The following is a 27,467-nucleotide window of genomic DNA, read 5'->3' on the forward strand; positions in this document are numbered from 1 at the left end:
GAAAGATATTCTGTAATGATCGATAAACCAATTCTTTGGAATCAAATGACCTTGCCTATTATCTCAGGGCTGGGTGTGTCCCAAACCACTCCCATGGTGTTCCACCCTCAACATTCTCAAAATTCTTTGCTCTCACCAGATTTGCACTCCACATTGACAATTACAATACTGTGCAGAAGTCTTAGGCATCTTACGTGCCTAAAGCATTTGCACAGTACTGTAGTCAGTTACAAGCTTATGGACAAATAATGACTCTACATATATAAGCTATCTTACATATTTAAATTTATTTTGTTTATTACTATTATTATTATTATTCTGTTCTTTATCTTATTGTGCTTTTTTATGTTGCGTTGGATCTAGAGTAACAATTATTTTGTTCTCCTTTAGACTTGGGCACTGGAAATGACATTAAACAATCCTGAATCTTGTGTTCTGCAGTATTTTTTTACTGATAAACTAAGTGTTAACAGAAAGAGGCTAGGATACAGCTAGTAATGAAGTCTACATCCATTTTGACTCTGATAATATAGTCTGCATACAAACTGACTTGTAATAATAGATTGTATTCAGTCTGATTCTAATAATAACATGGTATACATGAAATCTGGCCATAGATTTAAAATTTCCCATATCCACATTCATAATAGAAACGGTCTACCAAACATACTGTATCTCAATATAATTATAGCTTCTTACCAGAATGGATCCTGCAATAACAGAAGAATGTAATCACAGGAACAATGTGATTTGTGTTTCACTTCCTTAACTGCAAAATACCCCAATACTTCACAAAAATGTTGTCACTGAGCCAGAAGAAAATTTAGCTCAGATAAACAAAAACTTGGAAGCAGTGGCATCTATTAAGGAGGATCTTAAAGAATAGTTTCATAATAATATATTATTTGAAACTCTGACCCAAAAGGTTTTTGCGGTTGTAGCAAAAAGAATTAAGATTTAATGGATTGAAAATGTGTACAGATTACAGTAAATTACTAGTGAAAGTTCTCCAACAGTGCATGCAGAGAAGAAAATATATAAGTGATGAGGAGGAGGATAACTTTAGGTGGGCAATCATATAATACTCGAAAAAATTTGATGCAAGCTACAGTATATTACTGGAGTCAGATTGTATGCAGACTACAACGTTACTAGAATCAGATAATTTATATGCAGTCTATTTTATTAACAGAATTGCAATGTTGATTCACCACTATGCTAGCAGAGTTAAAGATTAGCTTTATTTGCACATGCATAATGAAACAGTGAAACACAGCGAACTGTGTTGTTTTGCATCAATGAGCCACGCAGTCCAAGTGTTGTGCTGGGGATTGCAGTCTGCAAGTGTCACTACACTTTTGGCACCAGCACAGTGTGCCCATAACTCACTACCCTTAACCAACATTCTTTAGAATGTGAGAGGAAGCCAGAAGGTCCAGAGAAAACCTACATGCTCATGGGAAGAAAGTACAAACTCCTTACTGACGGTGCCAGGAACTGAACTCCAATCATTGATAACTGGCACTGCAAAGCAACTGCACTATTGTACTACTCCCTATGCTACCGTGCAGTCACCAAATTATATTGGATGCTGATGACGTTCTCATCAAAATCAGATTGCAAGCAGAATTAATAAAATGATGAAGTCAGCTCGGGTTTGTTAAGGGAGATCTGTTAGAATTCTTTGAGAAGTTAACAAATAAGTTAAAGTAAGGAGAATCAGTGTGCCTTAGTTATTAGGACTTTTCAGAAAGGCTTTGACAAAGTGCTGTACATAAACTGCACATGATAGACAGTATAAGAGTCCATGGGGTTGGAGGCAAGTTACTAGAAAGGATAGAAGCTTGGCGAACTGAAAAAAGCCAGATGAAGATAAAGGGTTCTTTTCAGGATGGCCAACAGTGACTAGCGGAGTTCCCCTGTGATCAGTGGTGGGACTGCAACTATTTGCTTCATATTTTAATAAACTAAGTAATAATAGCATTTTGGCCATGTTTGCAGATGATACAAAAATAGGTAGAGACACAGGCAGTGTTGTAGAGGCAGGGAATCTGCAGGAGGACTTGGACATGTTAGGAGGGTGGACAAAGAAATAGCAGATGGAAGGCAGTATAGGGAAGTGTATCATTATCCTTTTTGGTAGGAAGAATAAAGGTTTTCTAAATGTGGAGAAAATTCAGAAATTGGAGGAGGAAAGGGACGGGAGAGTTTAAAGAGCAAACACGAGGAAATCTGCAGATGCTGGAAATTCAAACAACACACACAAAATGCTGGTGGAACACAGCAGGCCAGGCAGCATCTATAAGGAGAAGCACTCTCGACGTTTCAGGAGTCCCTTCGTCAGGACTAACAAACTTTGTTAGTCATGACGAAGGGTCTCGGCCTGAAACGTCGAGAGTGCTTCTCCCTATAGATGCTGCCTGGCTTGCTGTGTTCCACCAGCATTTTGTGTGTATTGTTGGGAGTGTTTAGTTCAGAATTCTGTAAAGGTTAACTTGCAGATTGAGTTGGTAAGTAAAGAAGGCAAATGCAATGTTAGTAATCATTTTGAGAGGACTAGAATACAGAAGCAAGGATGTATTGCTGAGGCTTTATTAGGTGTCGATCGGACTGCATTTGGAATATTGTGAGCAATTTTGGGCCCCACATCTAAGAGTACATTCCAACAGGGGTTCACAGGAGAGTTTCCAGGAATGAAAGGCTTAATATATCAAACTTTAGGGAGTTCAGAAAGATGAGGGGGAATCTCACTGAATCCTACCAGATGCTGTAAGGCCTGGATAGAGCGGTTGTGGAGATGAAGTCTCCATTAGTAGGAGAGTCTAGGATCTGAGGGCATAGCCTCAAAATAAAGGGACATCCCATTAGATCTGAGGTGAGGAGGAATTTCTTCTGCTAGAGAATGGAGATTCTGTAGAATTCAGTGCCATGACTTGGAGGCTAAGTTGTTGACTGCACTTGAGGCAGAAATTGATAGGTTCTTAACAGGAAAGGGTCACAGAGAAATGACAGGAGAAAAACAGCCATGATGTAACAATGGAACAAATAATTCTACTATATCTTACAGCCTTTGCTCTGAGCCATATACAGAGATACTTAAGTAGACAACAGAAGGCATGGTCACCATGGAATATAGCAGGAGGATCTTGACAAAGAGACAAACCAAACAGGGAATGGTGCGGTATGCCAGAGTTTGGGGCTTGGGTAATTTGAATGCACTTGAACTTAGAAATCTAATGAGAGTAGTGGACTCAGCCTGGTACATTACGGGCACATACCTCCCAACTGTCAGTAGTACCTACAGGAGATGATGGCTCAAGAAAGAAACCAATGGACTTTGCTTTAATATTTCATTTCTTGTAAAAATTGTGCATAACTTAAGTTTTTCTTGTTAATCATACTGATATTATACTATGTGCCTGTGATACTTTTGCAAGCATATTTTTCATTGCACCAGTGTATACATGCACTGTACTTGTGCATATGATAATAAACTCAACTTTGACTTTGAAGACTCCTCTAACAGTGACAAAGCAACAGAGTGTGCAATTTACTAAAACTGAAGTACTGCAGAGGTCCTGAAGGGGCTGGAACATTGCAGAGAATTGAAATAACATGATTATGAAGGGATATGAACACTAAATTCAGTATCTTAAATTTGAACTATTGCTGGCTGATGAAATAGAAATCTGACAATTTTCATCATTATGGGAGCATTTCAGGAGTTTCACTTCAATGTAATTCTTGTAATATTAAAGAGGTAGTTTATATTTCAAAACTTTTTATTCCTTAGTTGCAAAATTGGCTTTGTATCTTAAATTCTATACAGGTGGTGTAACAGAAGTTCTGCATGCAGGTCTTATTTATATCATAATGAATGATGGGCACAAAGTGAGCAGCACAGCCTCAGATTACAGCGAATTCAATGGATCTATGGAATCAGCTTCACATTCTGCAATTAAGATTTCTAGTGAAAAATAAACAACTTCAAATCCCCAGGAAACTGAAATATAAAATAAAAGAAACATCCTATCATATCCAAATGCTGGATATGGAATGGAATGGAATATTAAAAGCTAATATTTATTGGAACTTTTTTTAAAACAGCTGTCTGCAGTGGTCCTTTTAAGGATTGCCAGCTATTGTCTTATTTGTTTTCTAGCTCCATAATGACCTATCCAGTTCTCCCAAAAGGACTCTGTGTAGGCTATAAAACAATTTTACTTAATTACATTTTTGCAATGCCAGAACAGCAGGAGTGATTCAGTTTTCTGAGAAAATCAAACTTAATTGCCGAATCTGCCTCCAAAACACTAATAAAAGTCCTAAGATCTAAAGCAATAAAAATAAATATAACTTCAACCTATCCCTCGACTTGTCAATAAGCTTTTATTCAGGGCTGTTTTCATGTATTTGTATATGCTCCTTTTTCTCTATTGTAGCCAGGTAATTTTCAGAAGTTATTGTGGGCACTTGTGCATAGGTCCCATGATTTCACACCTCTGTGTTCAAAGAGAGCAACTTTACCTCCTCCTTGACCTCAGTAACACGTTTATGTGGAGTCTTTCCACAAGCACAAATACAAAGAAAGCGAGCAATTTATTATGAAATGACCTATAATGGTACAGTATATTCAATGTCATGACCAGTCTTTAACAAGCAGTAAAGATTGCTGGCATTTTTCATATTTTTGAAGTAATATCTAATCTGGAGTAGAAGGAACCCACTTCTCTTCAAATCTACAATAGGAATTTGCAGAAATTGAACTAGTGTGAAAATTAAACACTTGTCACCTGGATTTAACCTCCGGCCAAGCAGACAGAGTTAATATTAGACATACTGTCTAGTGTCATGTGTACTTGTTGGATTACAGTCTTCCAATTAAACATGAAACTCATACTATGTAGTTGTTTATTATCCATGGGCCAAGATCCTTTCAGCTGAAAACAGTAACTCAATCATTTATGTTTTTATGAAATGTGGTTCTATACATATTTGAACCTTCTTGTTCCCATATTAGCGAATGGGCTAATCAGCAAATTGCATCAAAAATTTTATTCAAAATATAGAGGCAACTAATCAGTTATTCAGAATGCAAAAAGCCTTTCGGCCTAAGTAGCTTATACCACCCAAGATGCCTATCCGATTTGCCCATGTTTGACCCATATACTGGAGAAAACCTTTTCTATTCATTTACACGCCTATCTGCCATTTAGATTTATTCTACCTGTCTCAGTCACTTGCTCTGGCAGATCACTCCAAGTAGATTCCACCTTCTGTGTGAAAAATGGTGCCTCAAGTTTCTATTAAAATTTCTGTTTCTATTAAATTTTTACCCTCTCTCTTCAGACCTTTGATTTCTAGTTACATTTCACACACCAAAATAAAAGACTGAGTGCATTTATCCTGTTTATGCCATTCATGATTTTATAATGCTCTACAAAAATCACCTCAGAGTCCTGAAGAAGGCTCTCGGTCAGAAACATAAACTGCTTTCCATAGTTGGTGCATGATCAGCTATTTCCTCCAGCATTTTGTGTGTGTTGATAAAGCAATTCTGCTTGAAACACTGGGACTCCTCCAATGCGAAGCTGCCAAAGGTCAGTCAGATGACCTTGTACCGACTATATTGGAATGTCATAGATCGATCAGATAATGAAAAGAATGAGAATCAAGGATTTTGGGAGCGCAGGCAGTGGCTCTGGAGAACAACCATTGTGGATGTGAAAGACCCCACAATGGAAACGTGGAGGTTACTTCAGAACCACAAGGAATGCCTGGTCAGTGTAGACTCCTTTTCCCAGCTATTACCTTTTCTATTCTCTGGTCATGGAGTGGGTGTGCACACAGTTAGTTAGTTTGTAAATTCACGTGTTTGTTAGTTGAGACAATAAAGATGCTTGTCAGTAAATACAGATCCTCTCTGTACCTAACTGATCATTATTATTGAGGGTTAACCCATGTAAGAATACTCCATGAACCTGACTGATGACTATCCCAGCTGGAGTAAACAAAACACTACACAGCTCTTTTACAGTACATAAATATGTTGCAGTTTTAGAACAAAATATTCATTGATGGGATGAGGAAAGTGCTGCTCATCTAGAATTTATTGATTACCGGCCCATTTCAGCCAAGAGTCAACCACAGGTGGGGGGGGGGGGGGGTCACAACAGCTTTGCGTCCCTTAAACATATTAGTGAAGCAGGTGGGATTTTATGATAATTCCCTAGTTTCATAACCACTATTATTGACACCAGATTCCACCCCCCCACCCAGAGTTTTCTGGATATTAATTTAGAAATGTAACTGCAACACCTTTAACCAACTTCAGGTTTGGATTCCTGCATTTTTTCTTTCTTGTACTATTAACATTTTCTATCTATTCGGGCCGTTGCTGAGATATCAAAGTCAAACCTTGCAGCTTAAATTCAATTGGATGATTTGCACAACGTACATAACAATGCTCCTGCTCCATTGATCTGGTGACAGAAAGCCAATATCATATATTTATCTCCACCATATTAATAATACGTTGTTTTTATTTATTTAAGGGATGCATGTTTCACAGGCTCAGCCAGCATTTAATTGCCCATATTTAATTGCCCTTGAAAAGGTGGCAATGAGCTGCTTTGAATTGCTGCAGTACTTGAGGTGTGGCCTTATGGACAATATTGTTAGGAAGGGAGCTCCCAGCAACAGTGAAGTACCAGCAATGTACTTCCAGGTTAAGATGGAAGCCAACTTCCAGGTGACATTGATCCCATGCTTTTGCTGCCCTTCAGAATCAGAATCAGGTTTATTATTACTGATATGTTGTGAAATTTGTTGTTTTGGGGTAGTAATACAGTGCAATACATAAAGTGTTATTATAAGTTACAATGAGAAATGTATAAAAATATATAGTGCAACCTCGCCCAAACATCAGATAATATGGCAAGTACCTGATAGGTTCATTCTGTGTACAGTTGTAGCAGTGGACCAGATGCCCAATATGCTGACTCCACCTGTTCTTCTTACTGATCTCTGAGCATGTCTAGCAATGTCTGGTTGAACCTCTTGGGCTGGGAACACCCTGAGGGTGTTCCGACTTCTCAACTCCAAGCATACTCAGTAACTCATGCGTGAGTCTACTCTCGAAATCCCATCCCTGATCACCATGTACCTGCCTGGGGAGCCCATAATGAACGAAATACTGTTCCCATAACACTTTGGCCACAGCGGACGCCCTCTGATCCGTTGCAGGGAAGGCTTGTGCATATCTGGTGTCATGACCTGTAATAACCAAGACATTCGCTGTGTTGCTGTCATCAGGTTCTATTAATATGAAATCCATACAAACCAGATCAAGTGGATCCACACTCCACAAATGGGATAACAGAGCAGCCTTCATAGGCAGCAGAGAGAGCTTAGGGGATCTTCTGTATCAGGATCAAGGCACAGGGTTTGTCAGCCTCTGTCTGTCACCCTCTGAGATAATTTTCTTGTGGGCATTCAGAGTAGATACAGATAAACATAATAGATTAACAAAAAGACACACATGGCAAAGGTGGACTAACAATTGTAAACGACAACAAACTGTAAATATGAATAAATAATATATATAATCAAGAAAATGAATGGTAGAGTACTTAAAAGTGAGTCCATAGATTGTGGAATCAGTTTGGTGTTGGGGTGAGTGAAGTTATCTCCCTAGAAATAATAGCTGCTATTAATACTCACTAATGCCATCATTGTTGCATTGCTGTCTAGCTCAATGAAGAGCATTTTCCAGACAGTAATGACCAATAGTGATTGACATTTTGGGTTATTATATAAGTGTCAAGCATAAAGTCCCAATGGATCAATGCAAGTGATAGCTGATTAAATTGACTGAATCAAGCCTTAAAATTCTACAAGAATGTAGCCAGCTTCTCACTATAGAGAATAAAGCTTTGATAACTGATATATAAAAATAAAATTAATATGATTCTGATTTACAGCACACAATCTTATTTTTGTCAAAGCTGCTTTGACCTCCTCCAAAATAATCAATAATCAGATAGATAGACATTTGGGGAATTAGCTACAAAAGAAGTACATAATATTAAATATCTTTTACTTTAAATCTGTTAAAACCAATTCAATTAAAATTTTTTTGATGAATTATACTCATATTTAATTTATCCAACACTCTTTTTCAATACAAGTCAATACAGGTCTTTTAATGTGCATATTTTGAACATTTCTTGCAATATAGTATGAAGGAAAATTGCAATTTCTTGAATCTGCAGAATATGTGTGTGCTTTCCCTGTGGAGTACATTGATACTTCCGTCTTCACAAATCCTAAACATGAGAAAATCCAAAGCGACACACACAAAATGCTGAAGGAACTAAGCAGGTCAGGCAACAACTATGGAGAAAATAAACAGTTGAGAAAAGAGTAAGGGTTAAGACCCTTCATCAGGAGTGGAAACAAAGGTGGTGGAGGGAGGGGAGGAAGTACAAGGTGGCAGGTGATATGTGAAATCAGGAGGTGGACAGGGGTGAAGTAAAGAGTTGTAAAGTTGATTGGTGAAAGAGAAAAAGGGCCGGAGAAGGGGGAATCTGGCAGGAGAGGACAGAAGGCCATGGAAGAAAGGGAAGGGGGAGGAGCACCACGGGGAGATGATGGGCAGCTAAGGAGGTAAGGTGAGAGAGGGAAACAGGAATGCTGAAGAAGAGGGATCAATTATCAGAAGTTTGAGAAATCAACCTTCATGCCATTAGGTTGGAGGCCACACAAAAAGAATATAAGGTGTTGCTCCTTCAGCCTGAGCGTGGCCTCATCCTGGCAGTAGAGGAGGCCATAGATAATATGTTGGAATGGGAATGGGAAGTAAAATTGAAATAGGTGGCCATCGGGAGATCCCATTTTTGAGGCAGATAGAGTGAAGATGCAAAATTCAGAATAAAAATGTTTATGCCTTTACAGTGGAAGCCTTGGATCCTTCCACAGGATTCAGAATTCCATAAGCCAATTTATATGTCACCATTATACTTTGGAATCTGAATTAGTTTGTCCACTCTAGTTTAGCATCTCAAAGAATCTCAGGACATCAGCTGCACAATCAAGGCTAGTGGGTACATCTTCAAGCTGCACATCTCATTAACCTTGACACAAGTTTCACATATTGCTCAAGGCACAATATGTCCATTACTCAACTATAAATAATCACAATGAATCAACTTAACATTAATTTACATAATTACCACTTCCCAAGTGATCCAAGGGTAAGCAGCTATGAGAAAAGCACAATGAGTCTTGAAACCTTTGCTGCCAAATACTACAAGGACCTCCATAGCGATTGGGGTAGTGCAGTAAATGCTCACACAGATCTTGGGCCTGTTCTGCCATATTACTGACGGCAGAATGATTTTCATTATACACGTTGCCCAGGTGCACGTGGCTGATGCACTGGAATTAAATGCCAAGTGGTAAGAAAACCGCATTTGTTGCCCAGGAGATAATTGAGAGTTTGGCATGGCAGACACAATGGTCGAGGACAGATTAATGCTCCTTGGCCATGGTGCAGTGACTACATTGGTGGACTGGATAAGACTGCACACCAGCTGTATGCACACAACATGTAATCTCATCAGGTCACTCCAGACCAAACTTGAATCTCAGAAGGATGCTCGCCAGCTAGGGCAGGGCTTGAATACTATCACCTCCTATAAAGTAAAACCAAGCGTCACATGTAACAAACAAGGTTTCACTGCAAGATGATCTCAATCACTCTTATGCTTGATTTGATTGACAAAACATGGACGCACCTTCACAAACTCACCTAGCCCCTTGTAATTCTAGTCTCTGTGGCTGATGTCAGAGCATTCTTCAGGGGGGGTGAACCCATATAAAACATTTAGCCCAGATGGCGTACCTGACCAAGTATTGAGGACCTGTGCTAATCAAATGCCTGGAGTGTTTACTGACATCCTTAATCTCTCACTTTATCAGTCTGAGGTACCCACCTGCCTCAAGCAGGTTTCAGTCACACCAGTACCCAAGAAGAACATGGTAACCTCCCTCAAGGACTATTCTCCAGTAGCACTTAATCCACTGTGAAGTGCTTTGAGAGGTTGCTGATGAAATACATCACTTCCTGCTCGAGGAGTGACTTGGATTTGCTCTAATCTGCCTACCCATCACAACAAGTCAACAGCAGATGCCATTTCATTAGCTCTTTACTTAGCTCTAGAACATCTGGACAGTGAAGATGAAAACATTAGGATGCTCTTTATTGACTAGTCAGTTGGGATTGGCAACAACATCTCTTCCACAATCACCATCAGAATCATGAGACTGTGTGCTTATCCACCTGCTCTAGTCACCTTATACTAAAGGGTGTGAGGCAGCTCCAATGCTATATTCAAGTTTGCTGATGACACCATTGTTGTTCGATGAATCAAAGGTGGTCATGAATCAGCATATAGGAGGGAGATTGAAAATCTGGCTGAGTGGTGCCACAACAACAACCTCTCACTCAATGTCAGCAAAACCGAAGATCTGTTCTTAATTATAGGAGGAGGAAACAGTCTTGTTATAATGAAGCAACACAAATTTAACTATACTGCATGCTCTATTGGAAGCTGGACTAGTGTTTTATAAAGTTCAGTATGACTTTAATGCCCCATTCCTCTATGGTTTCTAACCTTATCCTGCCTTGGATCCATCCATTCTACCAGTTTGTTAATTTACTGCTGTAATTAATCACTATCCTCTTTCAAGTCCACATTACTGCCAAGTTGTGTCTCATCCCCAAATGTAGAAGCTGTGCTTACAGTCCAAGTATGAGTCATTAATGAATACTTTTTAAAAGCAATGGTATTTTCCCCAATCTCTTTGGACACTATTATTCATATTCCTCCGTTCCAATAAATAACTATTTTCCATCACCCTCTGTTCTCTGTTACTTGCCAACTTTGTACCTATGCTTTAAATGTCCTTTTTATGCCAGGTCCTTCAAATTTGCTGATACCCCTATTATGCAGTATCTTAACAAAGATGTTCTGTAAGTCCATGTACATATATTGACTGCACTATATTTATCAACTCTATCTGAGACAACATCAAAAATTCATTTCCAATTGGTTAAACACAGCTGGCTCACAATGAATCTGAGCTGACTTGTTTTAAATTACTTTTCTCCAGGTGCAATTAATCCTTTTGTGGATCAATATTCTTAAAAATATTGCCATCACTGACATTAAACTGACTGGTCTGTGGTTACTGAATTATTTTCATTGCCTGTCCATGGCCAAAAGAGCACAAAGGTTGGTGGAAACTTTGATGCAATCAGCTACTGGAAACGTGATTCCTCATTCACTCTACTAAGGCACATCAAATAGGATGCAGTCATGAATGTAGGCAACCAAGTTTCATTTTGAAACTGTGCTATACCCATTGTCCAAAGTGAGAGTAGTCAGAAGGATGTGAAAGAGCATTCAAGGAAACAAAGAGACTAATAGCATTCAATGAACTGCTCGTCCATTATGACCCATCTCTGCCCATCAGACTGGCGTGCCATGTGTCCCCTTATGACATTTGTCACACACTGTGAAAAGTGGACCTGAATGTCCAATTGTACCTGCTTCAACATCACTGAAGAGCACAGAATGCAACTACGTAAAGATGAACTGAGAGACCTTTAGTCTAGTATGGGGAATAAAGAACTTCTATGGATGTTTACATTAATGACAGACCACCAACCCCTTGTATCCATTTTCAATCCCAGGGCGGGAATCCCAGTAATGTCCAAACCCAGTTGCAACCTTGGACACTTTTCTTAGGAAGTCACTCTTATAACAGAGTTCAAGGATACCAAACAACACAGCAATGCTGATGGCCTGTCACATCTTCCACTATTGCTAGCTGAAGAAAGGTCTTCATTCTGTGACCCAACAGAGGTGTTCCACATAGCATTTGTGGACCAACTGCCAGTAACACATTCAGAAATGCAGAGGAACAAAGAGTAACCCAACATTGTCAGAAGTCTATGACATCACCTGTCACAACCACGGATTCGGCAGCACAACAGATTTGGCAATTGCACTCGTGAATATGCACATGCCAGCTGATTATCATTTCATTGTGATAGTATTTATCTCCATTCATTCTGTCGTAGAATTGGTCAAGACTTGAACTCAGGACACAGCAACACTTCACTGCCTGCATTCCGCCTTGCCTGAGAAATTAGACTATTGAGTCAACTGACTCTGAAGACTAGTGGTATTCATTTATTTCTTAGTTGTTCTTTTCAGCCCCAGTTTTCCGTTTGAGAGTTTTAGCTAACTGTTCTGTTTGGCCTAGCATTTACTGTTTTCTTCTCCCTTGTTTGCATTAAAGTCTGTGAACTATCGACCCACTTCAGTATCTCTCACTCCACACTTGGGCCATTGTCTGAGCCGTGTGACATTACCATTCAAGGAATGCCAGTTTATGTTTCCAGAGTCCTCAGTGAGATGAGCCCAACTGTGTGTATGTCAAATAACACTAATGTGTGGACCTCGTGTTGTGGTTCCCTCTAAACTGCCCACTGGAGTGTTAGAAAATCTGCATGAAGGACACCTGGGTACAGTCAAAATGAAGAGCCTCACCAGAGCTGTGTGGTGGCTGAGAATAGATAAACAGATTGAAGGCTTGACCAAAATCTGCCTGGGATACCACAAAGATCAAAATGCACACCCTGAAGCACCATTACGCTCAAAGGAGTGGCCATCTTCATCATGGCAAAGAGTACATATTGACTTTGCTGGGCCATTCATGGACTCCAGGTTTCCGATTGCTGTAGATGCCTATTCAAAGTGCCCTGAGGTCATACTAATGAAGTCAACTTCATCAGAAAAGACTATTTTCAGTCTGAGGACCATCCTCTCCAGAAATGGCTTACCAGAAGAAATTATGAGTGACAATGGACCACAAAACACATTTGAAGAGTTCAGAATATTTATGAAGAAAAATAGCATCAAAGATTTCAGATCAGCTCCTTACGACCCAGCAATGAATGGGTTAGTTAAAAGGTTTATTCAAACCTTCAAGAATTCCATTAAAGCTATGGACAAGGAGTACATTTTTCTATGTCACAAGGTGGACAACTTTCTTTTTGTATATTGGAACTCTGTTCATGTGATAACATCTGTTTTTTTAAAATCAATTATGCTATTGTTTGCACTTTTGTAACTATATGTTGTAACTATGTGGTTTTGTGTAGGTCTTGAAGCTTTAGTTTTTGGTCTTGTTTGTCTGGTGGGATTGGAACTCCTTTCCGGGGAACGCGCAAAGATGGTAGCGTGATATTAATATGCAGCAGCCTCTCCAGACTCTGGATTAGGGATTGCCAAATGTTATGTGGATTTTTTGGTGTTTTTTTTGTGATATCATTCTGGAGGAACGTTGTCTAATTTTTTAAACTGCATTGCATTTGTGGTTTCTAAAGGACAATAAACTGAATCTGAACTAATCAAACATCTGCAATGTTGTTCATGAGCAGGAATCTGAGATCTCGCACAGACTTCCTGAAATCAGATCTACAGAGGGAATTACAGAATAAACAGTTCAGTCAGTTGCCAAGTGAATCAGCGTGAACAACAGCAAATTAGGATTAATTTTTAAGATGGATTCAGAGAAACAAGAACTGTATACAAATTGCTCCACACTGGATTATGCCAACTTTTAATTAACAAAATTTTTATTGGAGCTGTGTGAATGATCTTCTAAGGCATTAGCTGCACTGTTTAGATCCAATACTGGTGTCAAAGGAGAGTTGGACAGTGTCACAATCCATTTACTTTGCAAAGTTTCCAGTTTGTGAAAGCACCATATCAACACAGATGCTGCCCGACCTGCTGAATTCATCCAGCTTGTTTGTACATCTTGATACGACCACAGCATCTGCAATATACTTTGTGTTTACCACATCTACAGATGTCCTGCAATTGGTTCAACTTGAGTTGCAGATGTGCTTGTAGTTTATATAGCCAGTTGGAAACAAGTTATGGAACCACACAGCCCCAACAACAGTAGTCACACAGCAACACTGTCCAGCCAAACCTTTGAAAATTAACACAAATAATCCTTTATCTGGAGGAAATCACAGATGCAAGGTCAACTACACATCCAAAGCTTGCTACATTTATCACTATATACAGAAAATTGTTACTTTTAGAAGGAGAGTTACTGAATTGGTATTTGAATGAATCAGAAACTGCTTCCATAACCTTCCTATGAAACCAGTTCTACTGATCCAACACATGCTGCAGTTAGTTTGGAATTCACTTTCCTTAACTATAAGCTTAATCCTACTCTTCTGTAGAAGGAGAAAAAAAAGTTCATCATGGTTACATAATCTTATTCCTTTAACAGATTACGTATCAACTTCCCAATTACTTCTGCAACAAGGCAACTTGCATAACTGGTTTCCAAATAAGATATCTTCATCTGTATACTGCTAATATATCAACTTCAAAACTATCCTATTTTGGACACCCGAATCTCCTTAATATTTTATGCACATTATTTTGTTTAATTTAATTAAGACTTTCCTTGTTGTTTTTTCTGTCGCTATTTTGTATTTCTCCATACTGACTGCTATTCCTTCCCGCTGGATCATCTCTGATGAATAGTCTTCAATGTGAAAGATTAGCTCTTTCCACAAATACTGCCTAGCTTGCTGAAGATTTTTGAATTTTTTTTATTGATTCTCCAACTCTACAATTCCTGTACCTAATAAAGTGTCTACTTAGTGTATGTTCATGGATTTCCACTGTTGTAGCCTATACACTTCAAAATCTGACACATTGTATTCAGAGATGCTCTTCTGCACACCACTATTTACTTGAGTTACTGTCAGCTTCCAATCAGCCTGCACCAGTCTGGCAAATCTCTTCTGACCTCTCATTAACAAAGCATTTTTGCCCAGAGCAATTGCTGCAGACTGGATGTTTTTTGTTTCCTGCACCATTTTGCTGTAAACTCTACATCAATGAATCCCAACAGGGGTGGCTACCATAAAACCATTAGACAAAGGAGCAGAATTAGGCCATTCAGCCCATTGAGACTACTCTAACATTCCATCATGACTGATCCCAGATTGCATTCAACCCATACACCTGCCTTCATGCCATATCTTTTGATGCCCTGACCTAACAGGAATCGATCAATTTCTGCCTTAAATATACGCACGGACTTGGCCTCCACCACAGTCTGTGGCAGAGCATTCAACAGATTCATTACTTTCTGGCTAAAAGAAATCTGCCTTGCCTCTGTTCTACATGGTCGCCACGCAGTTTTGAGGCTTTGCCCCCTATTTCTGGAAAACCCCACCATAGGAAACATCTTCTCCACATCCACCCTATCTAGTCCTTTCAATAATCAGTGAAATCCCCTCACATTCTTCTAAATTCCAGTGAGTACAGGCCCAAAGCTGCCAAGCTCTCCTGATATGTTTACCCCTTAATTCCTGGAATCATCCTCGTGAACCTCCTCTGGATTCTCTCCAATGACAACACATTCTTTCTGAGATATGGGACCCAAAACTGTTGACAATTCTCCAAGTGTGGCCTGTCTTATGAAGCCTCAGCATTACCTTGTGTTTATATTCTATTCCTCTTGAAATAAATGTCAACATTGCACTTGCCTTCTTCACCACAGACTCAGCCTGTAAATTAATCTTCTGAGAGCCTCGCAAGAGGACACCTAAATCCTTCTGCACCTCTGATGTTTGAACCTTCTCCCCATTTAGTAATAGTACTAATGTTCCTTTTACCAAAATGTATAATCATACATTTTCCAACAGTGAATTCCATCCGCCACTTTTTGCCCATTCTTCAAATTTGTCCAAGTCCTGCTGCAATCACATTGCTTCCTCATCACTACCTACCCCTCCACCTATCTGCTGTTTAAAACATTTCTTTTACCTTTTTGACACTATGGTTTAATTTTTGCTCAGAATCGACAAGAGCCTGGGAAACAAGATTGAACATCAATGTGGAGATGAGGCATACTTCGCCGATTGGTCTGACAATATGAAACTGCAGGCTGAGAATTTCAATTTAATCCAGCAAAAAGTGTGCAGTGTCCACTATTATTGGAGAATTGGAAATACAAGGTAAAAGCAAAACATTGGGAGAAGAACGTCCTCACAGTTTCCCTGCATGGAATGTCTGCCACTTTCTTTCACAATGGTGATTTGCAAGAGTAATGCTTACATCTGCAGTCACTGAAGAAGCATTTTCAGAATCAATTCAAGGATTTGACAACTGGAAATTCCAATTCTTTGCAAGGTGGAAGAACATGAAGAAAGCTTCCAAGATGAAATTACTGAAATTCAGAATGATGAAGAAACAAAAATGCTTCTCAAAAATGTCGGCTTTTGTGGTATGTGGCTACACTGTCATATGAAGTTTCCTGGTCTTTGGAGAAGAGCCAAACTGCTCCATCCTCCTACTTTGTTGAAAGAGGCTTCAGTATAGTGAAGTACATACTCATTAAAAAAACAGAAACCACTTGGACATTGTTGTGCATGCGGACTACCCGATATTTGAACTCTTGCTAAAAGCCATCAAGCTGGAGGACCAAGTTGATATTGAAGCTGCTGTCAAGCGCACAGGTACTGTGTAAGCTAGGTTTAAAGACAAATAAAAATTTAAAGCAGAAATATCAAAAATTAAAGATATGTGGTCCTACTTGATCCACAATGTTCCAAATCAGAACCACAACAGAGCTGTAGTGTTATGCTGTTGGTGTGATATTGAATCCACATTAAGAACACTGTTTGAATGTACACAGTAGACTGGAAGCCAAAACAGAAGTGGCATGATGTACTCCATTCTGGTGAAGAATGCAGTCACAGACTAATACAGTATGAGAGCAGGTTCTTCAGCACAACCTGTCATATCCATCCATCCGTCTTAAGTGTTTTATAACTATTGTTATAAAGCTATTGTTAATAAACTATTGTTTATTGTTATTGTACCAGGATCAACTACTTCCTTGGACAGCTCATTCATTGAGTTTAAAGACTAATTTAGCGGCTCAGGTCACCACAACTTAAGCTTCCACTGGAAGGTTCTTCCCTTGAGTTCTATTGGTCAAACCATTGCACATTCCTGTGAAATATTTCTGCAGATTCCTGCCTTCTTCATCTTTAGTCCTAGATTCTCCAAGGCAATAAAAGATCCCAAAGGCATATCTAAGAATAAATTGTTATAATTCAGTAGCAAAATTACTCCCTGTCTAACCAACCTCAGTGATTTCTCCTTAATTCTACTCGTGAATCTATGCCCTTTCACGATCAATTTCTCAAGCAGTAAAAACAAATCTTTTTCCTTGCAAATTCTATAATATGACAATGATTATTTTATTCCCTTTAGATTATACTTTTCTACTTCTTAAAATGTTATCTTTTGCCCCCTTTCACATAACTATATTCTCATTGTCATTACATGTATAATTCTTGTGAAACTCTGCTGTGTAATTTCAGTGGTTTCCATAATCTGTATGACAAGTCAAAAACAAAAAAATCATACAGTAATACTGTGGATTCTGGTTAATTGGACTATCAGTTAATGAGGACAGCTGCTTATTTGGGACACATCTTGAAGAACTAAAACTAATTGAGAAAATGGCATGGATTTCCTTAGTTTATTTGGAACACTACACCACTTAATTCGGACAGGAGAAGTCAGGTCACATGAACTTGTGTTAAACACTACACTGTGTTTAGAGCTAAAAGTTTTGAAATAGCATCAGTTGTGTGTGCTTTTGTTCAATAGGTGGTGAAAAATAAACAGTAAAAATTATTTTTCCCGCCCCAGAGTTGATCATTTAATTGTGATTTCAAGCATTCAGGCTTAGTGGTGCATGAATGTTGGAATGAAAGTGAAACAATTTCACTACTTCAAGTTAAGACCTATGAAGACTGAAGGTATTGACAATCATCTGGAATGATACAATGCAAATGAAGATTTGATGGATGTAGTCATTGAAAGCATTGCATGAAGGCAGTCCATTATCTGCATTGGGTGTCTGTACTAATTTTGTTCATTTACAGTCAATCAAAAGAAAACAGTAGTGCTAGTTGCTACAGTGCTAGTTGTCCATTGCATCCAACGATGACAGTCAAACTTGTGTGGGAGAGTTTTAAAATGGAAAAGCCAATGCACTGGGACAGTTTCATCCTCTCAATATCAGATGTCTGGGTCTAGTGGTACGTATAGATGTTTCAAACTGCGGTCTTCCTTGGTTGCAGTGGATAACCATGACTTCTTCTGTTTCATATCCTTCGCACTCCAAAAAGCATTAAAGAAATGCCTTTTTGGCCGTTGGATCTCATTGATGATTTTATTTGCCCAGTCCACTATCATATGCAAATAGTTGCTTAGAGTCAAAAGTAAGAGCTGAGTATTCAGTGCAGACCAAAGTTGAGTGAGCTGCTTGAGAATGGACACAACAAGTTCCTTCACCAGATAGTGCTACACCTTCTTCAACACCCCATATGAGGCAGTGCACACATGAATTCTTCCATTGATAACTTAGGAACTAATACACGGTTTTATAGTACTGTAGTGTTGTAGTTTGTTCTGTATTTCATTCTAATAAATAATTTGTATTCAGTTTAATGGTAGTTTGTCTTATTTTATACCTTTTTAACTATTTCCACGAAACATTGGCTAATTGGGGCAGCCGCTTAACTGAAGCAAAATGTACAGGTCCTGATGTATCCCAATTAAATGAAATCTATTGTATTGAGAAACCAATTATTAGAACTATCTAATCCTTGACAGATTCTCTTGCTTATGTCTTAAGATCTGAAACCAAGTTTGCTCTTAGTGGCTGGAAATTTTAGGGATAGCTGTATGATATTTTTCCCCCACCACATTCAGCCTTTCCAGTTATTACAAGCCGAAGACTCTCCCAATAGCATGTCCGGTGGAGCATTAAACACTGACTGGTACATCTTTATGCTGCTTTGCAAAATTGCGACTGAAAAACCGGACTGGTTGAGTTTAGCTTCCTTGACACAATATTATGTACAACATCGTTACCTGAAATGGTCACCACTAATGACAAGCTGAATTGGAAGATAAAGTTCTTTATAAAAATGTCACAGAAAAGTGGAAAGCTTGAACTGCCTGTTTCCTGATGGCAGCTGCATGTACTAGGCTTATTTTAGGGAATTTTATCAGACCATAAAAGACACTTGGGCTGCCTTGATATGGAGTGAGTGAGTGTGTGTACACAGAGGATTCTGGTTAATTGGGATACATCAGGACCAGTACATTTTGGCCCAATTAAGCGGCTGCCCCAATTAACCAAAGTATTATGAAAGTAGTTAACAAGGTATTAAAAAAAGTCAAACTATTATTTAATTGAGTAACAATTATGTATTTAAATGAAATACAGAACAAATTATAATACCAATATTACTACAGTTGCATGAACTGTGTATTCGTTCCTAATAAAAACACAAAATGCTGGCAGAATTCAGCAGGCCAGACAGCATTCTTTAGGAGGAGGTAGTGATGACATTTCAGGCCAAAACCCTTCATCAGGGGTGAGTTCATCAGTTAGTTCCTAATAGTTACTGACAGGAATAGATCCAGTGTATACTGCCTTGTTCTTCTGATTGACTGTAAATAAACCAAATCAGCACAGATACCTCATGTATATAATGCACTGTCTTCATACAATGCTTTCGATGATTGCATCCTCCACATCTTAATTTTCATCGTAATATTCAAGAACATTGTCAATACCTTCAAATTCTTTGTAGTTACTAACTTGTTGAGCTAGTTTCATTTTCACTGCCAGCCATTTCTTGCACCTCCAAGATTGAATGTTTGAAACCCCGGTGAACAAAACAGTTACAACTTGTCCTACTATTTATTTCTCACCAAGTATCAGTGACAAAAATCACTGCCTTTTGAACACAAATACACACAACTGATGCTATTCAAAAACTGCACAAGTAGGACATAGTGTCTAATCACCATGTAAGTGCACACAAATGACACTAGTAGGAAGCTGTTCATCTCCTACCCGAATTAAGAGGCATAGAGTCCCAAATAAAGAAGGGAATCCTTGATACTTTCTTGAATAGTTTTTGTTCTTTAAGAGTATTCCCAAATAAGCAGTTGCTCCAAAATCCATTACATTTACAGTGCCTATAAAAAGTATTCATCCCCTCCCCTTTGGTTGGACAGTCACATCTGATTGGCACTGTCTTGAGAAGGGAATCCTAACAGGATGTACAGTGTGTGATCATCTCCTCCTTGGTGATGAACACGTTGGCCAAGTCAGCAAAAGCCCATTACCCAGGTCTGGTGTTCGTCAACCACCTATAACAGCATTCATGGATGTCCTGACTGTAACAGCAATGTCAGTGTGAAGGTACGTCCTCCAGGTCTGCAGAAGCTCACCACTTGGGCAAGGATGAGTTTCAATCCTAAGAAATCAAGTTTTCTAGTACTGGAGGAAAGATGGCTGACAAACTCCACTTTAACATGGAAGATGCCCAAATTCCAAGCCTCTCAGTGAAGCCAGTACAGAGCCTTGGTACAGTGTTTAACAGCTCATTGAAGGCCAGAACAAAGCAGCCAGGGAAGATCTGCAGCAGTGGTTGACTGCTGTCAGGACTGCCAGGCAAATTTCTGGCTTGGATTTACTAGCATGTTATTCTCCCTCTGATCCTGTGGCTTCTGCTAGTCTATGAGATCCCACTGTCAATAGTTGAGACCATAAGATTTAGGAGCAGAAGTTGGTCATTCATCCCATTGAGTCTGCTCCACCATTCAATAGTAGGCTGATCCATCCAGTCATCTCCAGCTGCTTTCACCCATACCTTTTGATGCCATGGCTAATCAAGAACCTATCTATTTCTGCCTTAAGTACATCCAATGACTTGGCCTCCATAGCCGCTCATGGCAACAAATTCCACAGATTTTCCACCCTCTGACTAAAGTAATTTCTCCGCATCTAGTTCTAAAAGGACATCCTTCAATCCTGAAGTCATGCCCTCCTGTCCTAGAATCCCCTACCATGGTAAATAACTTTGCCATGTCTAAACTGTTCAGGCCTTTTAACATTTGGAATGTTTCTATGAGAATCCCCCCTCTCCTGAACTCCAGCGATACAGCCCAAGAGCTGCCAGATGTTTTGCATACAGTAACCTTTTCATTCCTGGAATCATTCTCATGAATCTTCTCTGAACCCTCTCCAATGTCAGTATATCCTTTCTAAAATAAGGAGCCCAAATCTACACACAATACTCCAAGTGTGGTCTCACGAGTGTCTTATAGAGCCTAAACATCACATCCCTGGTCTTACATTCTATACCTCTAGAAATGAATACCAACATTTCATTCACCTTCTTCACAACTGACTCAACCTGTAGGTTAACCTTTAGGGTATCTTGTACAAGGACTCCCAAGTCTCTTTGCAACTCTGCATTTTGAATTCTCCCCATCTAAATAATAGTCTGCCCATTTATTTCTTCCACCAAAGTGCATGACCATACACTTTCCAATATTGTATTTCATTTGCCACTTCTTTGCCCATTCCCCTAAACTATCTAAGTTACTTTGCATGCTCTCTCTTTCCTCAACACTATCCACTCCTCCACCTATTTTTATATCATCGGTAAATTTAGCCACAGATCCCTTAATAATGTAATGCAAATCATTGACATTTGCAGAATGTTTAAGGGATGGCTTTTTAGAACAACTTTTTGTTGAGCCCATTAGGGGATTGGCTGTGCTGGATTGGGTGTTGTGCAATGATCCAGAAGTGATAAGAGAGCTTAAGGTTAAGGAACCCTTAGGGAACAGTGATCACAATATGATCAAGTTCACTTGGAAATTTGAGAGGGAAAAAATTAGATCTAATGTGTCGGTATTTCAATGGAATAAAGGAAATTTTACTTGAGACCTTTGAGAGCAAAATCAGTCAGTACCCTCACAGGTAGTTGGGTCTACCCAGGAGCCTAAGCAGCATCTCCTTGTATGGGAAGGAAAGCAGACTGAAACTGCCCATCAACAGCGTGAGTGGAGAGTTCATGGTCACCCGTGCAAGAGAAGTGCTGCAGTACAGACAGTCCAGCGACCCAAAGGTCTCACACTCTGGCACTGAGGTTAAGGGCGCAGGAGGTGGGCTCAAGGGCATCATGACCAATGGCTTGGGTCGCTTCCCAACAGTCCACGATGATAAGGTGCCGGGAAGAGCGAGGCGCCAGCTTGTCTAGCTGGAGGTGCGAGCTGCTGTGGATGAGCTACGTGACAGCAAGATTGTTGACATGCGGCAACCAGACGTATGCACAAGATGCGATCGAGTAACGAAGCAGAACATCTCCTGGGTGGATACTCGGTCAGCTGAACCCCACTGCATCAAGATCCTGATCCAGTCGGTCTGTGACACCTTGCCACACCCAGCGAACCTCTAGTGGAAACACCAGCATGCTCTCTGCACCAAGGGAAGGGGGCATTAGAGCACATCCTTAGCTTCTGCCCAAAAGCCCGGGGGGGGGGGGGGAGAGAAACATTTTTGTTGGCACCACAACCTGGTGCTAAAGAAAGTGGCAGACACCTGCATAGCCATCTCTCAGGCTACACACAATTGCCCAGCAAAGCAAGCAATAGCTTTTATCAAGACAGGGGAGAAGCTCAAATTTAACCCAAGGTACCTGCAGGAACCGCAAAGGACCGGCAATTGAGAGTCAACCTAGGGAAAGAGCTCAGATTCCCTGAGCACATCTCCTTGACCATAGTGCTGCTGTGAGACTCATCTAGACAGGTGGTCATGTTGCAGATGACCATTCTCTGCAAAGACCAGATGGAGGAGGCCCATGAAAAGCAAAAGGCAAAGTACCAAGACTTGACAGAGGAGTGCTGCAGCACACTGCCTGCCCACAGAGGAGGGCTGCAGAGGGTCTGCTGATCAATCCCTCTGCTGGGTCCACCGCCCAATGGTCATCTCAGAACCCCAGAGGAGGAAAGCGGTCAGGAACACCACTGAGGCAGCAGAGTGAGCCTCCAGGTAGCTGTGGATCAGGAGGCGTGACCCATGGCAGGATGCTACTCAGACTCAAGTCGGGGCCTGATCAGCCCATTCTGGGTCACCTGCGTGAGGGAGTGTGATGTTGAAAGACTCAAAGCACCCTGTAACCCTGGGTTATATCGCTGATGATGTGTCAGAGTGCATCACAGGATGTATTATTCTATCTATAATTGCAAAAGATTTCATTTGGCTTTTTTTTGACATTGATCAACAGAAAAAGACTTTCATGTCAAAGTGAAAACAGATCTCTACAAAGTGATCTAAATTAGTTACAAATAAAAAACATAAAATAATTGATTGGATAAGTATTCACCTCCTTTAATATAACACACCAAATCATCACTGGTGCAGCCAACTGGTTTTAGAAACCACATAATTAGTTGTATGGAGATCATCATGTGCAGTCAAGGTGTTTCATTTGATTGCAGCAAAATATACCTGTATCTGGAAGGCCCAAATGCTGATGAGTCAGTATCCTAGCAAAAACTATACAATGAAGACAAAAGGACACCTCAAGTAACTCTATGTAAAGGTTATTGAAAAGCACAAGTCAGGAAATGGATACAAGAAAATTTCCAAATCACTAAATATCCCTTGGAGTACAGTTAAGTCAATCATCAAGAAATAGAAGGAACATGGTACAGCTGTAAATCTGCCTAGTGCAGGCCGTCCTCATAAATGACAGATTGAGTAAGAGGGGACTGTTACAAATCCCGTAACTGGGTCACTTACCAGCAAAGATAGAGAGGCCCGTTGAAGTCTGATGGTACTATTATTTTTTTTAAGTCTTTATTTATAAAGGGGCACAAAATAAGATTAATAAAGACATTCAGATAATATACGTCGTCAATACTGAATCTAAAAATGCGGGTATAATAATAATCATCAATTAAGCAATATTGCTCTATCGTTTGTCTAGGGGATATTGTATTGTCCGATGGAAATATAAAAAGTCACTGTCCTTTCAAGCTGCAGCTTTTTGGGTTTAAGAGAGATGGTTTTAAACTTGCCTGGACTTTTATGAGGCCAATCCGTTGCTTTGGGGGAGTTGGTTCCCTGTTGTTAGTTCCAAGTCATTTTCTGTGGTACCAGCCACCAGCTCCCAGGCAAGGGAACCGAATGCAAGTGGCTTCCTGCTATTACTGGATCGCTAGCGTTTCTTCTGGTGTGTCTGAAGGGGTTGTTCCCCAGACCCTCTTTTATGCTTCCTCACGGGGTCTCAGATGTCAATCAGGTTGGGATGATGCAATCCCTCAACCAGCCCACTCTGGTCATCCCCTGAGGGCTTCAATGAATAGTACAGTACTCAATACACAACTTGGTCTTCCGGAGACAATGGCCATGTCCCGTAGCTTTACATCACTATTGGGGGGGGGGGGGGGGGGGGGAGAGAAACGTGACATCCTGCATGTCTCTCCCTCATTTCCTGGGTCTCCTGACCCAAATCAATAGTGATCTTGCGATTCTCACAAAGGAGGGGGCTATCACGCACCCTTCGGCCCCTCAGAGCTGTGGTGCATTCATAACAGGACTAGTGGAGGAGACCAGTGACAACTCTAAAGCATTACAAGCTTCAGTGGCTGAGATGGGAGAGAATGCATTCAACGACTGTTGCCTGCGTGCTTCACCAATCTCAGCTTTATGGGAGAGTGGCAAAGAGAAAGCCACTGATGAAAAAAAACTCACATGGAATTATAGCTAGAATTTGCCAGAAGGAAACTCTGAACTCAGCTGGAAGAAGGTTCTGTGGTCTGATGAAAGCAAAATTGAGCTTTTTTGACCATCAGATTAAACATTACATTTGGCATAGGCCAAACACTGCACATCATCAAAAACACACCAACCCCCCGTGAAGTATGGTGGCGTCTGCATTATGCTGTGCGGATGCTTCACCGTATCAGGCCCTGGAAAGCTTGTGAATGTAGAGGGCAAAAATGAATGTAGCAAAATACAAGGAAATCCTGATGCAGTCTGCAAGAGAACTGCAACTTGGGAGAATATTTGCTTTCCAGCAAGACAATGGCCACACACATAAAGCCAAAGCTATACAGGAATGGCTTAAAAATGCCAAAGTTAATGTCCTGGAGAGGCCAAGTCAGAGTCCAGACCTCAGTCCAATTGAGAATTTGTGGCTGGACTTCTACAAAACTGACAGAGCTTGAGCAGTTTTGTAAAGGAGAATGGGGAAAAATTGGTGCAGTCGGATGTGCAAAGCTGATAGAGACCATCCACACAGACTCGAGACTGTAATTGCTGCTAAAGGTGCACCTACTAAATACTGACATGAAGGGGTGAGTAATTACAATCAATTATTTTGTGTTTAATATTTGTAATAAATTTATACCAGTTTGTAGAAATTTGTTTTCACTTTGACACAAAAGTCTTTTTTGTTGATCAGTATTTAAAAAAGCCATAATAAATCCACTGTGATTCAATGCTGTAAAACAATAAAACATGAAAACTTCCAAGGGGGGGGGGGGGGGGTGAATATTTTTTTAATAGGCAGCCCAAACACATATATGCAAGGAACTTAACTAGAAATGCATTCTCATATCCATAGAGCTAAATATACCCTTTCCCCATATTCCTACGAACTCACCTTGTGATTCATGAAACCTCAGTAAGATCTTCAGATCTCCTCTCAACTTCCTTTGTTTCAAAGGAGAACAATTCCAGCTTCTCGAACAAAAGCCAGAAAATGCTGGAAATACTCAGATGCACAGACAGCATCTGTGGAAGGGAAAATAGAATTAATGTTTCATGTCAGAGAATCTTCTTCAGAACTGGGTCTTTGACCTGAAATGTGGGTTGTTTTTCTTTCTACGGATGCTGTTTGTATTTCTAGCATTTTCTGTTCTTATTTCAGATTTCCAGAATCTGCAGGGTTTTTGATTTTTAACCTTTGTTTCTCCATTGTATCTGCATAAGTGAAGTTCCTTCTCCTCGTAACCTTTCCTGAAGTGTATACAGCTACTATCCCTTTGTTATATGACTCATGAAAAGTTCTCTTGGATGATAAACATGAACTTTTGATCTTTTGTTCTACCTCACCTTGACCCATCTACTTTATTTACCATCTGTGCTTTTGCTGTAACTGTAACACTACTTCCTGCATTCAGTCCTTTCACCCCCTTTTGTATTACCTCTCTGTACTTGGGTATGGAATAATCTGTTTGGTTGGCATACAAAAGTTTGTCACTATAGCTCAACAAATGTGACAATAATAAGCAAATTACCAATTTATATCCAATAAAATGTGTCATTTGAAACACCTATATAATTCTTTGGTGGCATTATAATTGAAATTAAATCCTTCACCCACAATCGCACATTTATTCTAGAAATCTTTGGACCCTGAGATCTACACTTATTACCACTTGCACATGCATGCTCACCACCAGCATTCATTTATTCTGTCTCAAACCTTTCCTAGAATGCAGATCTACCAATCTTTCGCCAAATCTAGAGGTTGAATAAAAGACTTATACTGGGTATCAAGGATCCCATACAAATTTGGAAAATAATTGTTCTGCAAAGTTAACACTTTTTACTCTCTCCACAGATAATAGCTAACCTGCTGAGTATTTTAAGCATGTGCTTTTTTATTTCAGTTAAACAGAGTTGTTGAGCACATAAATTGACAATACTTAACTGAAAACTTACAGAATTTTGTTTTGACAATTTGTTCCTTTGACTTCTTGTCATTCCATACAAAAACATTAAAGAGTTATAAAGATAGGGATTTGGGTGTTACTGGCAAGAACACCATTTATTGCTTGTTGTCCTTGAGAAGCTAGTGAGGAGTCAGTTTCTTGGTGAACCACCATGTCCGCACTATATTAGAGGTTTACTAATAAAATTGCAGTGTATACTGTACTTGCAGAAGTTTTAGGTAACCAGATACTTTATCTAAATTTTGTTTTAGATGATTTTTGTCTTCTGCATTAGGGTATTAGTAGAAAAGAGCATATTTTAAATTTCCAAACATCAATTTTCCAAAAATCAAATGTTACCAGAGAAATTTAGGTATTTAATTAAGTAACATACTAAGTATTAGACCACTTTTCAAATAAAAACTTTAGATCATTTTGTAGTTATATAATTCAGTACATAATTAAACAAAGATAATAATCAGTTGCTAATGATCAATGACAATGATTTGAATGAACTAACCTGATTAACTGAAACAGAAACAGATATGGAAGGAATAAAAAACAAAAGAATATCTGCTGATGCTGGAAATCTGAGCACGACACACAAAATGTTGCAGGCTAGGCAGCATTTAGGGAAAGAGTACAGTTGATGTTTTGGGCTGAAACACTTTGCCAGGAATCAAACTGGGAGAAGCCCAACCAAACTAAGAGGTGAGGGTGTGCCAGGTGTGACAGTTTAAC

The 27,467-nt window shown here is 39.6% G+C and overlaps 1 protein-coding gene across 1 annotated transcript in view; it reads right to left on the reverse strand.

Moving 5' to 3' along the window:
• Window positions 1-27,467, reverse strand: part of LOC132391714 (serine/threonine-protein kinase 32B-like) — a 309,917-nt gene that overhangs the window by 246,810 nt on the left and 35,640 nt on the right. The gene's annotated exons all lie outside the window — the stretch shown is intronic.

This window comes from Hypanus sabinus, chromosome 3 (assembly GCF_030144855.1).
Source record: "Hypanus sabinus isolate sHypSab1 chromosome 3, sHypSab1.hap1, whole genome shotgun sequence".
NCBI classification, from domain to species: Eukaryota; Metazoa; Chordata; class Chondrichthyes; order Myliobatiformes; family Dasyatidae; genus Hypanus; species Hypanus sabinus.